Raw genomic sequence first — 14,512 nt, 5'->3', positions numbered from 1 at the left:
TTTTTTAAACTTTTATTTTTTCCGGCAGAGGTTCACAAGGCACATACATCAAGGCAACACATTTGTATGACATATTATACTTGAGCAACACAGTAATCATAATACAGTAGACATAGCAATAGCACCAGGGCGAGTCCTAGGCAGAGGATATAGGGTCTCATGGTGTAGGGGGTGTCCCTTGTGAGGCAGGGGGCAAGTCAGTTGTGGGTGCAGTTTCACTTTGGTTGTTAAGATAGGTGTTAAATTCAACCCAGATGTTCTTGGGGCGGGAGTGGGCTGGGAGCGTGGACAGGTATTCCTCCTCGCAGTTTCGTGACCAGGTAAGCAAATTCAGCCATTTCTTAAAGGGCGGAGGGGAGGAACTTTTCCAACTCTGGAGTATGCATTTCTTGGCTATCATACAGCTTATGTTTAAAAATTTGGCCAGGCGTCTAGTGTCCTCCGTTTTCCAGACTCCGAAAAGGACTGCTAAGGGATCAGGGTCGACCACCGATTCAATAATCTCGGTGAGTATATTTAGGATGCTATCCCTGAAGTCAGACAGTCTATTACAGGTCCAAAACATATGTACATGGTCAGCTCCCTCTACTCCACAGCGTGGGCAGGGGAGCACCATGGTGCGAGTGAACTTCGAAGTCCTCTGCGGGGTATAGTAAAGCCTATTTAGGAGTTTGTATTGCATGGCCCGGTGACGGAAATTGAGAGAGACCTTTTGGGTGTGTAGGCACATTTCCTCCCAGACCCCATCGGGTATTTCTAGGCCCAGTTCAGTTTCCCAATCGTCGCGTGCCCTGAGCACTGGGATCGGGGTGATGTCTTGTAGGATCTTATACAATGAGGAGACGACGCCGCGAGGTCCGCCCGAGTTAGTGATGTATGCGATCGCCGGATTATCAGGGGGCTCATCTGGAAATGAGGGCCATCTGGTGCGGAACGCAGCTCGGAGCCTATAGTATTGGAGGGTCTCTAGAGCGGATCTGGTGTGCCCCTGTTTCCATGTTTGAGGATCAATGAACCTGCCTTCCGGATAGAAGTCCGATAATGCCTGGTACCCCAATGTGCCCCAGTGACGGGCAAGAGCAGTGTCATGCGTGGGTTCCAGGCCCGGGAACGCCCAAACCGGGAGCCATTTATAGTAAGGGAAAGGGTCGGATGTCAGACACAACAGGCGTGCCCAGGCATATAGGGTCACGCTGATAGGATCTATGGGGGAGTCAGACGTATAGTGCTGATGCAGTATGAGGGCCATTATGTTAGTGCCGGCGGCTGCCAGTCGTTCCAATTTAACATGTGGGCGGGCAGGAGAACCGGGGTACCAATGGGTGGCGTGTTGGGCCTGGGCCGCAATCCAATATAGCAGCAGGTCCGGAGCAGAGATTCCCCCTTGTTTGTATGGAAGCACCATATCGGTCCACTTCTTGCGTACGGCACCGGAGTGCCATAAGAACTGTGCGCATAGTGCATGTAGTTTAGAGAAATATTCCATCCCAGGCCACACGGGTATGTTGTTGAAAGTATAGAGGAGCTTAGGCAGCAAAATCATTTTAATGAGGGAGAGACGACCTGTCATGGATACTGGGAGGGTGTGCCACCGTAAGAGCTTGGCCTCGACTAACTGTGCTACAGCTGAGTAATTATTGGCGAGCAGGGTGGATTTGGTTAGGGATATTTGAACACCCAGATATTTAACACCATCCGGAGACCAACGGAGGGGCTATTCGGTGGTGGGTTGTGTGGTGGATTTAGTGAGAGGGAAGATTTCAGACTTCGAGTAGTTAATTGTAAACCCGGAGTGGGTGCCAATGCAAGTGATATCCCTCAGTATAGGGTCAAGATGGGCCGAGGGTTCCCTGATATACAGCAGAACATCATCAGCGTATAGAGAGATGATTTCAGGATCATCGACCAATCTTATTCCTTTGCGGGCGTGGCGTGAACGGACATAGTCCGCCATCGGCTCTATCACTAGTGCAAAAAGGATCGGGGAGAAGGGGCAACCCTTTCTGGTGCCCCTGGAAAGTGTGAAGAGGTCAGATGTCAGTGAGTTAGCTCTTACTCTTGCAATAGGGGAAGTGTATAGTAACTTGATGAACCCGATCATGTTCGGGCCTACGCCCATAGTTTCAAGTACCAGCCACATATAGTTCCAGGAGACCATGTCAAAGGCTTTTTGAGCGTCCAGAGTGACTGCTACAGCCTGGACGTCCTGGTCTATACGGGACATGACGTTGAACAACCTTCTGATATTGTGAGAGGTAGACCTACCAGGGACGAAGCCTGCCTGGTCCTCGTGAACCAAGTGCGTCATGATGGGCAGAAAGCGGTTCGCTATGATCTTAGCAAAGATCTTTGTGTCAAGGTTCATAAGGGAAAGAGGTCTGTAAGACCCACATTCATCATCAGGTTTACCAGGTTTGAGCAGCACCGTGATGACTGCTTCATGCATGGAAGAGGGAAGGATGGAGACGCGTAGTGCTTCGTCCCAAACCTCGAGCAGCCTAGGGGCCAGAATAGCGATGTGCTCTTGGAAAAACTCAGTGGTAAGCCCGTCAGGACCCGGGGCCTTACCTTTGGGTAGGTCTGAAATGGCCGTCACTATCTCGTCCAATGTAATCGGGAAGTCCAGTTGGTCCCGGGTATGAGAGGATATCTCAGTGGTGGGGATCTGGTCAAGGAGCTCGCGCATGTGTTGTTCGGCAGGTTGGGAGTAGAGGGATCTATAAAATTCTGCAAATATGTCTAATATACGTTGGTCCGCCCATTGTGGGTTGCCATGTTGATCTTTGATGGAGGTAATCTGCGTCAGGCCAGATTCCCTTTTTACCAGTGTTGCCAGTGTTCTCCCGGGTCTGTCCCCCTCCCCATACTTCCTGGCGGCCTGTGGGCGGCTAAAGTATTGGACTTCGTTGGTAGCAAGTGAGTTATATATCTGAAGTTCATCACTGATTTGGGCAAGTGTACCGGGGTCAGCAGCCGTGGAGCATTGCAGCTCCAGTTGTTTCAGCTTCGCTTCAGAGCGCCCGAGGGCAGCTCTTATTGCTTTCAGAACCCCAGCCTCTCGGGAGATAGACATTCCCCTAATATAAACTTTAAAGGCATCCCATCGCACCGCGGCTGATGTATCTTGAAGAGAGTTGGACTCAAAGAAAGAATAATATTTCAGCCTTGAAGACAATGTCTTTGAGGGCCTCGGATTTAAAACGCCAGGTGCTAAACGTCGGGATGGGCATCCCCAGTTCCACCGAGACTGTGATTGGGGCATGGTCTGATAGTGTGCGAGGCAGGATCCATGAGCCCCCAACTCTGCTCATAATTTCCCCTAACACCAGGAACAGGTCTATCCTAGACGAGCTGTCATGCACAGACGAGTAGTAGGTGTACTCCCGCTGCTGGGGGTGCAGTGTCCTCCAGACGTCACAGATATTCAGTGTTTGTATATGGCTGCGTAACTGACGAGCAGCACTGGACAGAGCTCTGGTAGCAGTTCCCGTTCTGTCCAGGACAGTGTCCAGAATAAGGTTCAGATCTCCTCCCCATATAATTGGTACTCCCGCGAAGCCCAGCAGTACGGTGGCCACAGCGTCAAAGAATTCAGGAGAGTCTATGTTTGGGCAGTAAGTGTTGACTAGAAGATACTCTTTATTAACCAGAGTGCAGTGTAATATAACATACCGTCCCTCAGGATCTATGTAGCTTTTATGCAATATAAATTTGATTGATTTGTGGATCATGGTAAGTACGCCCCTAGCCTGGGAGGAGTAAGAGGTGAAGAATCTGGCGGTACCCCATGATGGGGCCATGGTCTGTGGGATGTGACCATTGCAGTGTGTCTCCTGTAGAAATAGTACCCTACAGTTATGCCTATTAGCATAGGCCATGATTTTGCGGGCCTTGGTGTGATTACTTAATCCCCGGATGTTCCAGGACATTATAACGGTAGACATCTCATTGGTAAATATCTAATCGCACAATGCACGCCTCAGTGAACATCCCATGTCCAGTGACAGTGTGAGCCCAAGGAGTTGGGATTGACAATGCACTTGCCGCCCTTCAGTACGCGCGCCGCGAAACCTCGTGTGCCTTTTTGAAATAACACCCCATTCCCGCCCGCCACCCTCACCACCGATCCAAGATTAGTAGTGTGAACATCACCCTCCCCGAACTGTGCGCAGCTGAGCCATCCCCAACTTGGCTCAGACAGTCCAAAAGCCCAACAGGGGCTAACCCACAACAGAGGTGTATCCAAGAACAATGCAATCGCAGTGGGGTGCGCTGTTGCCGTGCAGGCACGCTTGGAACCAGATGGTTCCGTTACAAGACGAGCAGTGTCGGCGGTCACGCAATGTATGGTCCCGCCGGTTTAGGTGGGAGACGGGGATCAATACATGCGTCATAGCAATTCGGTTACAATACAAACATTTACAGCAGTCTCGTGGTGGATGCCCCCCTCATCGCCAATGGGACACAAGGGCTGTCGCAGAGACATCAGAGCATTGCAATGTAAGTAACAAGTGGCGATGATTGATTATTAAGGGGCAGGCCGGATCAAAAATGAGTTGGCCCCATGGAGTGTGTCACCGAGGTGACCATTGTAGTGAGCATACCAGAACTATGTATAATGATGAGTACTGACTCCAGATTAGTAGGGGGTGCCAGCATTGCTCAGTGTGATCCCTAGGCCTCATGTAAACAGAGCACCTGAAAGGCACGGGGCACGGCTGTGCCTTAGTGGGATGCGTTGACACCACGCAGCCGTCAATTTAAGCATAACAAAGGCAGCATGTGCAAGTCGGGGCATGCCACTGCAACGGGTGGATTACTGGGTCGGACCCCAGAGCCCAAGGGCGCCCCCCCCGGTCAGTCAGGGCCAAAGGCCGGGGCGGTTGGTCATCCTCAGAGTACAGCAGAAAGGGGTGACCAGCACCTGCCCTCGGGAGCCAGGCCGCGACATAAATGCATGCAGTAGCAAACCACAACATCACAGTGAACAGAATCATGCTGCCAGTAACATATCACCCATCAAGGATCAGCAAGATCCGTTGGGCCACACAGTGCGTGTTCAGATGCCACCAGCTTGGTCGTCCTCCGGATTGTGGAGCGGTATTTGCATCTTGATGAATTATACCGCCTCCTCTGGAACGGTGAAGAAGTATAATTTGCCGTTATGGGTAATCTTAAGCCGTGCGGGAAACAGGATGGCATATGGGACGTTGCGCTCCCTGAGCAGTTTCTTGACGCCGAGAAATTGACGTCTCTCCTGTTGCACCGCCACAGAGAAGTCCGGGAAGATTCTAATGGTATGGGCCTCCATTCGTAGGTTACCCTTCTCCCGCGACAGGCGGAGGATGAGGTCCCTGTCGCGGTAGTTGAGAATCTTGGCTATTATGGGCCTAGGGCTGTCGCCCGGTTTGGGTCGTGGTGATAGGGCCCGGTGAGCTCGCTCCACCGTGAAATATGGGGAGAGGGCCGGTTTGTCCAACAGGTCCTTAAGCAATTTCTCCACGGTGTCTTCCATCCGGCCTTTGAGAGCATTCTCGGGGACCTCGATGATGCGCAGATTGTTCCTGCGGGAACGTGATTCCAAATCATCGCATTTCGCCCTTTCACTCCTCATGTCACGCGACAAGGAGGCCACAGTGTCTTGGAGCGTGTGTATGGCATCTTCATTGGTGGAGATTCTATTTTCGGCCTCCGTGATTCTAGATCCCGCCTGATCCACACGAGTTTTAAGCGAGGCAACGTTTGCATTGATGTCGTCAAGCTTTTCGTGAAATGAGGCGAAGTTTTTGGCCATCGATTCCATTAGAGTGGTAAGATCTGGCACCACAACCCCAGGAATAGTGTCATTATCAAGCTCCTCTCGCGGGGGCGACATGTGGGCTGCTTCAGCTCGAGGAATTGCCTTAGCGAATTTATCAATGGTACCCCCTTTGGCAGTTCCTCTGGAGCGGCCCGACATTGCAGGAAATAGGGGCCTGGGTGCTGAGTGGTCGCGCCGCGGGGGGAGATGGCGATGAGGAGGAAGCAAGCCTCTGTGCAGTGGAGGGTCCGCAGCAGGTGTAACAGTGTCAGCAGATTAAACTAGGCGTAATGAGGGCGGCCAGTTATTATGTAATATGCAGCTAACCGACCATCCAGTTGGTTGGATCATGAAGGGGTCCCAACCTCAGGGGGCCCAACTGCACAGCCACCGGGAGGCCCTCGTTGACGTGAGCAGCTCAATGGGTTACAGCCCCGTGGGGATCGAAGTTGTTATCAGGCAGTCCGGGAGGGGGGGCTCCTCACCTGTAGGCCGCGGTTCCAAGCGGGAAGAACTCAGCACAGGAGCGCCGCCGTGCACCATGCGGCCCAGCAGAGTCGGAGCGCCCGCACGTGGGGCACCCGCAGGCAGTCAAAGCGGGATCCACGCCACGGGTCCAGAGAGCAAGGGAGGGCCGCGCAGGCCTCCGCAGCGACCCGGCACACTCCCCTCAATCGGCGCAGGGTCGGAGCGCCCCACCGGCAGGGCGAGCAGCCGCCACACGCGAGGGGCGGGAGTCCCCGGCAGCCCGGGTCCAGTCGAGAAGGCTGCGGGTGTGAAGCGGGCGAGTTTCCGGATCAAGTGGTGGGTCTGGAAGCACAAGTTCCGGGGCATCAAGCGGAGGCTCCAGAGGCCGGCTCGCAGCGGTCACCGCGACACCCCACGGGCCCAGAGTCGGCCACAACGAGGCACAGCGTAGTTGTCAGTTGGGGGCCTTAGGGGGTCCGATTCGCTTCGGGATTAGATGTGCAGATAGCCCAGGCAGTCAGCAACGCAGGGGGCCAGATGAGACTGAAGTATTATGGCAGGAACCGCCGATGTTGCCAGATAATCAGCGGCCAGGCATGGAGCTCCAGAGCTAAGCAGCCATTTTGTAGGCTGCTCAACAGCGCCCCCCAGCGTTCCCAGTTCTTTAGCTGATATAACAGCCGCACGCTAGGACCTGGGATGGGGGTACTAGTCGTATATGTACTGATGTTTGGCTGTGTCATAGTTCCCGTGGCTGAAGGCACCTTCAATACTTCTAAGCCAGATTTGGTCAGGTTAAGGTCTATGGCTGTTCGGCCGTCAACCAAGATCGCTTCTAACTGGCTATTTGAAGTGTTCATTGGGTGGGTAAATGAGTATGTTGTTGGGCTGTTTGTCGGCTCTGCTTGAATGTGTACCAAGGGTGAGTGGGGCGGGTTCTATGATCTCTTTCCCTGCACCCTCTAAGATTTCAGTGTCTGTCATATCTCATCAGCTCATTTAGGCTGATCCTTATTTTTAGCTTTAAAAAAGGATATTATATTATCTCATTTATTTATTGGACATTTGTCTGGTGCCTATACACGGGTGTTTCCAGGTACCACACGATAAGTTGGGGGTGGGGGGAATGGGAATACAAAAACAACAAAGACTGTTATATTGGCTTTGTGTACTTCCTACAGTGCAGGTGCATGACAAGGTGGTAAGTGCAAGGGGCAGGGGGTGAGGGAGAAGTGCTAGAGTGGGGTACCCCTAAGGGTGGGGGAGGGAAGTGCTGGGCAGGGCCAAGGAGGCAAGTGCCAGGGGAAGATGGCTCAAGGGACCAGGCCCCAGCTGCAGAGCGAGGGAGGGAAGGAGGGAGTCTGTCTGTCTAGGCCGTTCCAGGAGGAGGAACCAGCCGAGGAAAGGATCTACCGCCCACACTCTGCTTGGAGAAAGGTTTGATCTGGCAAGATTTGGAACCGAAGGACTCTGGCGGGGAGGGAAAGCTGGATGTAAAGAGGTCCCAGCCCCCAGACAGCCTTGTGGATGGATGCCAAGGGTCTTGAGTTTGATCTTTGCAGCCACCGGTAGTCAGTGGAACGATTCTAGGGGTGGAGAAATACAGTCCCTGGGCTTGAGTCCTAGGATAAGTATTGCAGTCGTGTTCTGGATTAGTTGAAGGGGTGGGGGGAGGAAATACGCAGGTTGAAGAAGAGGCTGTTGCAGTAGTCTGGCCTAGAGAGAACCAGGCCTGGGGGTAGTGGGAGGGGGCAGCGTTGAGCTTCTGGGGGAAGTTGAGGAAAGGAAGAAGGGGCCCAGAAGAGGTGCAGCTGAAAATTGGACTTCTGGCCAGGTCCATGATGTGTGGACAGAAAGAGAGGAGTCAAAGATGATCACACAGTCTTTTGCCTGACAAGTGGCTGAGGGGGGAGGACCCATGGAGTCTGGCCAGAGAGTGGAGGGGGGGGGGCAAGGAGCAGGCGTCCCAATGAGAAGGCTCTCTGTCTTACTGGCATTAAGTCAGAGATCATTAGCAGAGCACCATGCCTGAATAGTAGTCGGGTATGCGGGAAGAGATGGAGGTATGGGAAGGCAGCTTGAAGGTGAGCTGTGTTGTCTGCGCAACACTGAAAATGAGGGGTGAAAGTGGAGATCAGAGGGGCCAGATAGATGTTGAACAGCCCTGAGGGATGCCACGTGGAAAGCGAGTTGGAAGAGGGAAAAGGACCAATTTGCACTTGGGAAGGTCTATTTGAAAGGAAGGAGGTTAGCCACGCCAGTGCCCTGTCCGTGATGCCTAGGTTATGATGGAGACCGTTTATGAGGATGGAGTGGTCGACTGTCAAAAGCAGAAGCAAGATCGAGGAGGATCAGGACTGAGGGAGAATTAAGAGTCCAGATTAGAGAGTAGGTCTTCGCGGGTGTTCAGGAGTGCAGTTTCCATGCCCCTAGCTGCCCTGGAACAGGACTGATGGTCGTGGAGAAAGCCAGCCATTTCGGTGTGGAGGGTCAGTTGGTAGATGACCAGCTTCTCGATGATTTTGCCCAGAAAAGGGGTGCTGGAGATAGGGCGATAGCCAGGCAAGAAGGGTCAGCAGACAGCTTTTTAAGGAGTGGGTTCACAAGAGTGCTTAAGGGGTTGGGGCAAGGAGCCATTGGCAAATCAGTGGTTAGAGAGGTCAGCGAGAGAGATGTTGTTCTTCATGGTTATGGAGGAGCAGGGGAGAGCCTGTTTAGAGGAGACTTTCATAGAGCAAACGACTCTAGAGATCTCATCTGGTGCAATGGGAGAGAAAGAGGAGAGTGTTGGCCAAGGGAGGCCGGAAAAGGGGTGGGGGCGGCCGGGTGTAGAGGACAGAATGTCCTTTTTTCCATGCAGGGGTGTTTACGGGTGACTTAGGCGTCCAGGTAGAGGTAGAAGTATAGAGCTGGATTCCCACCTCCAACTAAACAGTGACAAGTTTGTTTCTTGTTCTCAGTACTATTTATTTTTACCAGGTTTCGTATTAAAAGTGGGAGGGAGGCGGGTGGAGAACTGTTTCCAGTTTTTGGCCTCCACTGTCCTCGCAAATCATAGGTAACAGGCAAGCCCAGGGTCCTGAAGCGACCACCCTCATGGCTGTGCTCCCACTGCAGGTCCCGTTCAATTCCGACTGCACTATTCTGCAGTTTTATCCCCCTTCTGTGGATGCCCTCACCCCTGTTCCTTCAACACATTGATTTTACCGCCGGAGGACAGCAGCGTTTGGTGTTGATCGATCGTTGACATGCCTCAAGCTGCTTGTCTCCAATGAACCATGACCTTCACCCTCTGCTGGCCCTTGAAAGCAAACTCTGCAGAGGGCTCAGGCCCCCACTTCTCAGTGGACTGATCAGTGGATTCCAGCACAGGGTCAAGTTCTACTACGCCCTTAGTTTGGACAACATAATCTCCTGTATTATGAGTATCGGGAATGTTGGGGGAGTTTAAAGGACAGGTTTGTTTTTGGAGCACTGGGTCTTGGACCACAACTTCATTTGGACTCTTGGATTATTCTCTCTGCAATGGGGCAAGGCAGGACAGAACAGTACAAGGTTCGGGTGGGGAGGCAAGAGCTACGGCAGGAGGAATGCGAAGCACAATATTGTTGCATATAGTCCTGCTAATAGTCTTATAAGTGTGAATGTGATTGCTTACCTCCAGCAACAGCTATGTTTCTGTCAGTTGTGCCTTGCATCCTGTCGACCTACACACTACTCTCAACCCACTCCACAACACTGCCTAGTGCTCCTTGGATTTTCGCACTCGTTGCAGCACTGACCTTCCCCTGTTGCCTAAGCCGGTGTCACACAAATATACACAGGGATACGAATGCACTGGCTCAATTGATAATGGCACAGGGCACACTCACGTACCAGCAATACAGAATTGGGTGCTTCCCTATTTTTTGTTTTCGGGGGACCAGTTCAAGAGTGGGAAGATATCAAGATTGTATATAACAAGAGTGAGCTGGTTACCCCACCCATAGGTCTGCGCAATTGTAGTAAACCAACTTTTACTTGCAGTGTGTATTTGTCATTTATCACACTGTACTATACCAAAATACATCTATATTTTATTCCAAGTCTGATTTTTTTTTTTTTATCTATTTTTTTTTAATGAAAGGAGTCATTCGACATCTGAGACATCACACGCCCCCTCCGGTAGGAACTGTGAGGAAGTACAGCCGCACAGATAAAACAAGAGTTTTCTTGTGTGAAGATTTACCTTGGATAATATGTCCTGCTGCATGATGTATTTTCTCAGGTTGACACTTGAGTCCTAATCAGAGCTATTGTCCCTCTGTACCTACAAGGGAATAACAGACTGATTTTAAAGACCTCGATTCTGAAGACTACACAACTGACACACATGGTTATAATTGATGCTTTCATCAGCTGTAACAAGAGCATCAGGAGTATGGAAAGTGGCCATATTTCTACAAAGTTCTGATGTTCCTGTGGACGAGTGCATTTGGGTTGTATCAGTGCAGTAAGTTTGCTGAGTGCACAGAAGGACTTGGTGAAGGGACTGATACTGCTTGTTCCAAGTGCAAAGGTGGTATTTTCCCAGATACTACCTAGAGCAGTATGGAACAGCCCCATTGTCTTCTGTCCTACAAGGATTGAGGCACGTCTTCTTTTTTGTGTAGTGCTGGGATGTTCTCTTTTGAGAAGATTAATTCTGTGAACTTCTTTCACTGCAGATGGCATTTCTTTGTCCAACATTGGAAATGCCGCTTTCCTTTACAATGCAAGGGATGCTTTGAAGACTTTCATGTAAGCCTGTATGGAAGAAAAGAAGAGAAAGCCACACAAAAATACAAGACAAAAGGTGTTTGTTTACAAGCAACTTTAAAGAAGTAAAGAAAACCGGCTTTTCAGAGCCACCACTAAAGAGGAAATCTCTGACCCTGGGTTACATTTCTGTCCCCACCCCTTGAATTGGATGATCTGCGGACACCACAGTAGTTCGCGGATCACACGTGCTACGTCTGGGGCTTTTGAGGATGATGGCAGGTTTGGAAATATGACTGTGGAGGCCAGGGGATTGGCTAATAAGGTTTCCTGGGTGTGGTATGCAAGGAGAGTGTGGCAGAAGGTCTGTTTGCTGAGAGGAGTGCAGATGGCTAGATCTTTCAAGAGGCAGAGTGTGTGGATTTTGGGGGACTCGTGCATACATTGGTTTCCGGTGTTTGCAGAGCAGTGTTTAGTGGCTACACATCTTGGATTTGATCATGGTGATGTGCAGTGGTATGGAGCGTGCGGCATGAAGTGGGTGGACTTGCTGCCACTTTGGTGATGCGCCATCATCCGGCCATTATTATAATTCATTGTAGAGTGAACAGTTTAGGCCATGTTACTGGAATTTCACAGCAGTTTGCGATGGAGACATTTTTGGAAAGTCATGGACACGTTAACAAACTCGAGAATAATTTTTTTCTCTCATTGCCCAGAGACCGATGTGGATGCGCTCCAGTTTTTGTTCCGCAAATGGAGAAAGTGAAGCGCATTGCACATTTTTGATGGAGGTTGGCATGTCCTCCTTCCATAATGAAAACATTACATTTCATAGCACCATTATTTATCCCAGAGATGGAGTCCATCTTACTGATGCTGGCAATCAGCGTTTTTTGAAAAATATCCAAAATGCTTTGCAGCCCTTTTATAGCAAGCATTTTACAGTAGCTGTTGCCCACTTTTAAAAAAATAAAGTTTTAAATGGTTTAGTACATCCTTCCCAATTCTTAATTGATCCTCCTCATTGTAGATGCTTCCTTGCATCACTTCCACACATAACCTAAAAAGGGTTGTACAAACACTCACTTGAGCAACACTGGTAGGTAGTGGGGCAGGTAGTGGTGTGAAAAGCATCTGAGGTGGCCAAACAGGATTGGGTATTCATATTGAGCTGTGCTGATAGTGTAGGTGATTGAAAATAATTCCCTGGTTGTGGACCTACTTCACAGGTAATGGGGTTAGGTTTGAGGCTGCGGGCCAGATCTGATCATCCCATAGACTGTCAGTTGTGCCATATATCCGATTCTCCAACTTGCAAGTGTTCAATAGGGGTCTATTGACGTCCATCCAGTGACTCATACTAGGCATGCATTCAGAGAGATGTTTACCTTGATGGGTCATTAGCATATCTCCAAAATGGCATCGATGAAATGAAGTATTTTGGCCATAGGTGCTAGATACAAATTAAAAGTGGGACTTAACGTTTGAAATAGTGATTCTAGGTTTGAAAAGGTGGTAATAGATGTTTGCAGTCAAAAAACCAAGCTAATCCACTTCGGTGCACATGTGAAAGTGGACTGCCCTCGTGAATGACATGTTTGGCTGTGTTGAAAGCCGTGCACGTGTCCAAAAGTCACAGGGCATCGACACATCAGCCAGTTTCTTTGTCTATCTTTGAACGATCACCATTTCACTTCCTCTTTGGGTTGAAAGTCTGCTTGATGGTTGTCCATCATGTGTGGGTTCCATGACTTTCTTAAATTGACTGAGTCGTAAGATTGAATACTAGTTTGCTGGATTAGTGGCTTCACAAGCGTGGTTGGTTTTATGAAGCATTGGTAAGACTGCGGCTCATGTGAGTTATGTCAAGACCTTACCAGATTTTAGCTAATTAACTTACTAAAGAGGGGAAACATGTTTGTTTTTGCTGGGCACACATCATAAGACAAAATGTACAGTTTTGATCTTTCAGTTGTTTTTGTTTTGAATCGGTGACATACTCCTGCCATGGAAAAGGGTATCTGGGTCTGTATGATTGAACAGTGACGCAAGTGAGCAGTATTGTCACGTTCTTGCAGACTGGGTGGAATGAGTGCCTTCAGTGAATTTTGTTCATTAAGCTCTTTTGAGGTATTTTCTGACTTTATAATTCTGTCTTCTCCTTTTTAGCTTATCATTAATAGTTCTATATTTTATTGCAGTTTTAATTGGAGCTTCTCTGATTCTTTGAACAGGGACCACTTTATTTCAAGTTAACATTTGGGGACATTTTCCCCCACACATTTCTCTGTGATAGTTTATTTTTAGATTTTAATTTGAGCTCTGGTGGTGGTAGTTTATATTCATGATTTCGCATGGCGTATCCTTTTCCAACTCGAACGGCTGTGGCAATGCTGATTCCAGAGCATCAGCCGTACGTTTCTATAGTATTGCACCTCTCGCTGAGCAATGTGAATTAATACCCAAATGTGGGGTCATACTGAATGTGGGGACTTCGTTCCGTGGCGGGCTCAACCAAGCCAGTAATGAAAGTCCTGTCGTGGCCAGAACATCGCCAGAGACTGGAATGGATGATGCAGCAATGTTAAAACATGAGATGTTGGATACCAGCTTAATTGTAATGGTGAATAAATTCGTGCTTATTTTGTTCATAGTAATTAGGTCATGACAGTTATGTGCTCCAAAAAACAATAATGCCACTGCTCAGCCTGTCCGGATTTATTTTTTATCAATTGTGGGATAAGTGATTACCCCAGGGGGGCGGTAATGGAGGTCCATGCTGCACGTAAAACCTAGGTTAAAATCTGACCTCAAAACATGTTGGAGAAATGTCTCCAATTAATGCCAGGCCATCTGTTAAGAATAGTCCTTAAGGGGTGTATGAGTTTGATTTGCTAATACTATGTGATATTTACATGTTTCAGTGCCATAGAAAGATCCATTCCTCAACCGCTTTGTAATGCTGAATTGTAGTAACTGGGCTTATATGTGCGTGGATCTTCAGGACGAAGGCCTTCAAGCTATATCTTCAGTTGGTTTATTAACAATAAAAAATTAGCAGTTTTAATATTTACCTGAGTAAATGCCGCATTTTCAGGTGACCATGTACACACTGTAAGCTTAGCAAATAGACAAATGACATCTTGGCGAAGGAATATAAAATGTGTTCTGTTGGTACTAGAGTTTCAGAAGTTGGAATTCGATAAATGGATCATCATTCACAACCAATAAGAACCTCTGGTTGCCCTCTGGTTGCCTCTATTTTGCCTTATGATTTGTGGTGTTTGCTTCAAGGCTCTTCCTTCTTTGCAATTTCTGTGCCGGTTGTGTGCATTTGTCATCGGAATACATTCAGTGTTTTATTTCTCTTTGTTGGGTATGCATTGTTTGTCTATTAATGTGTGCATTAACAGTGCAGTTTGTGTGCTTTATTTCATGTTGGTGTTTAAGGCAGACCATCTGCCAGTGTCTGAGCATTAAAGCGCTATCCATGGAAATACCTTA

The 14,512-nt window shown here is 49.2% G+C and overlaps 1 protein-coding gene across 3 annotated transcripts in view; it reads left to right on the top strand.

The window, feature by feature from the left end:
* Positions 1 to 14,512, top strand: part of LOC138511166 (zinc finger protein 436-like) — a 224,563-nt gene that overhangs the window by 135,296 nt on the left and 74,755 nt on the right. For 2 of the 3 annotated variants that reach the window (XM_069626672.1, XM_069626673.1), the window contains one exon: positions 1 to 14,512. This exon is cut by the window's left edge and continues 15,756 nt beyond it. The exons of the other annotated variant lie outside the window; for it this stretch is intronic. The gene's annotated coding sequence lies outside the window, so the exon portion shown is untranslated. 3 annotated transcript variants of the gene reach the window in all.

This window comes from Ambystoma mexicanum, chromosome 6p, assembly GCF_040938575.1.
Source record: "Ambystoma mexicanum isolate Mex_15411 chromosome 6p, UKY_AmexF1_1, whole genome shotgun sequence".
NCBI classification, from domain to species: Eukaryota; Metazoa; Chordata; class Amphibia; order Caudata; family Ambystomatidae; genus Ambystoma; species Ambystoma mexicanum.
The sequence above is the reverse complement of the archived record's forward strand: the minus strand, read 5'-3'. Positions and strand labels throughout refer to the sequence as shown.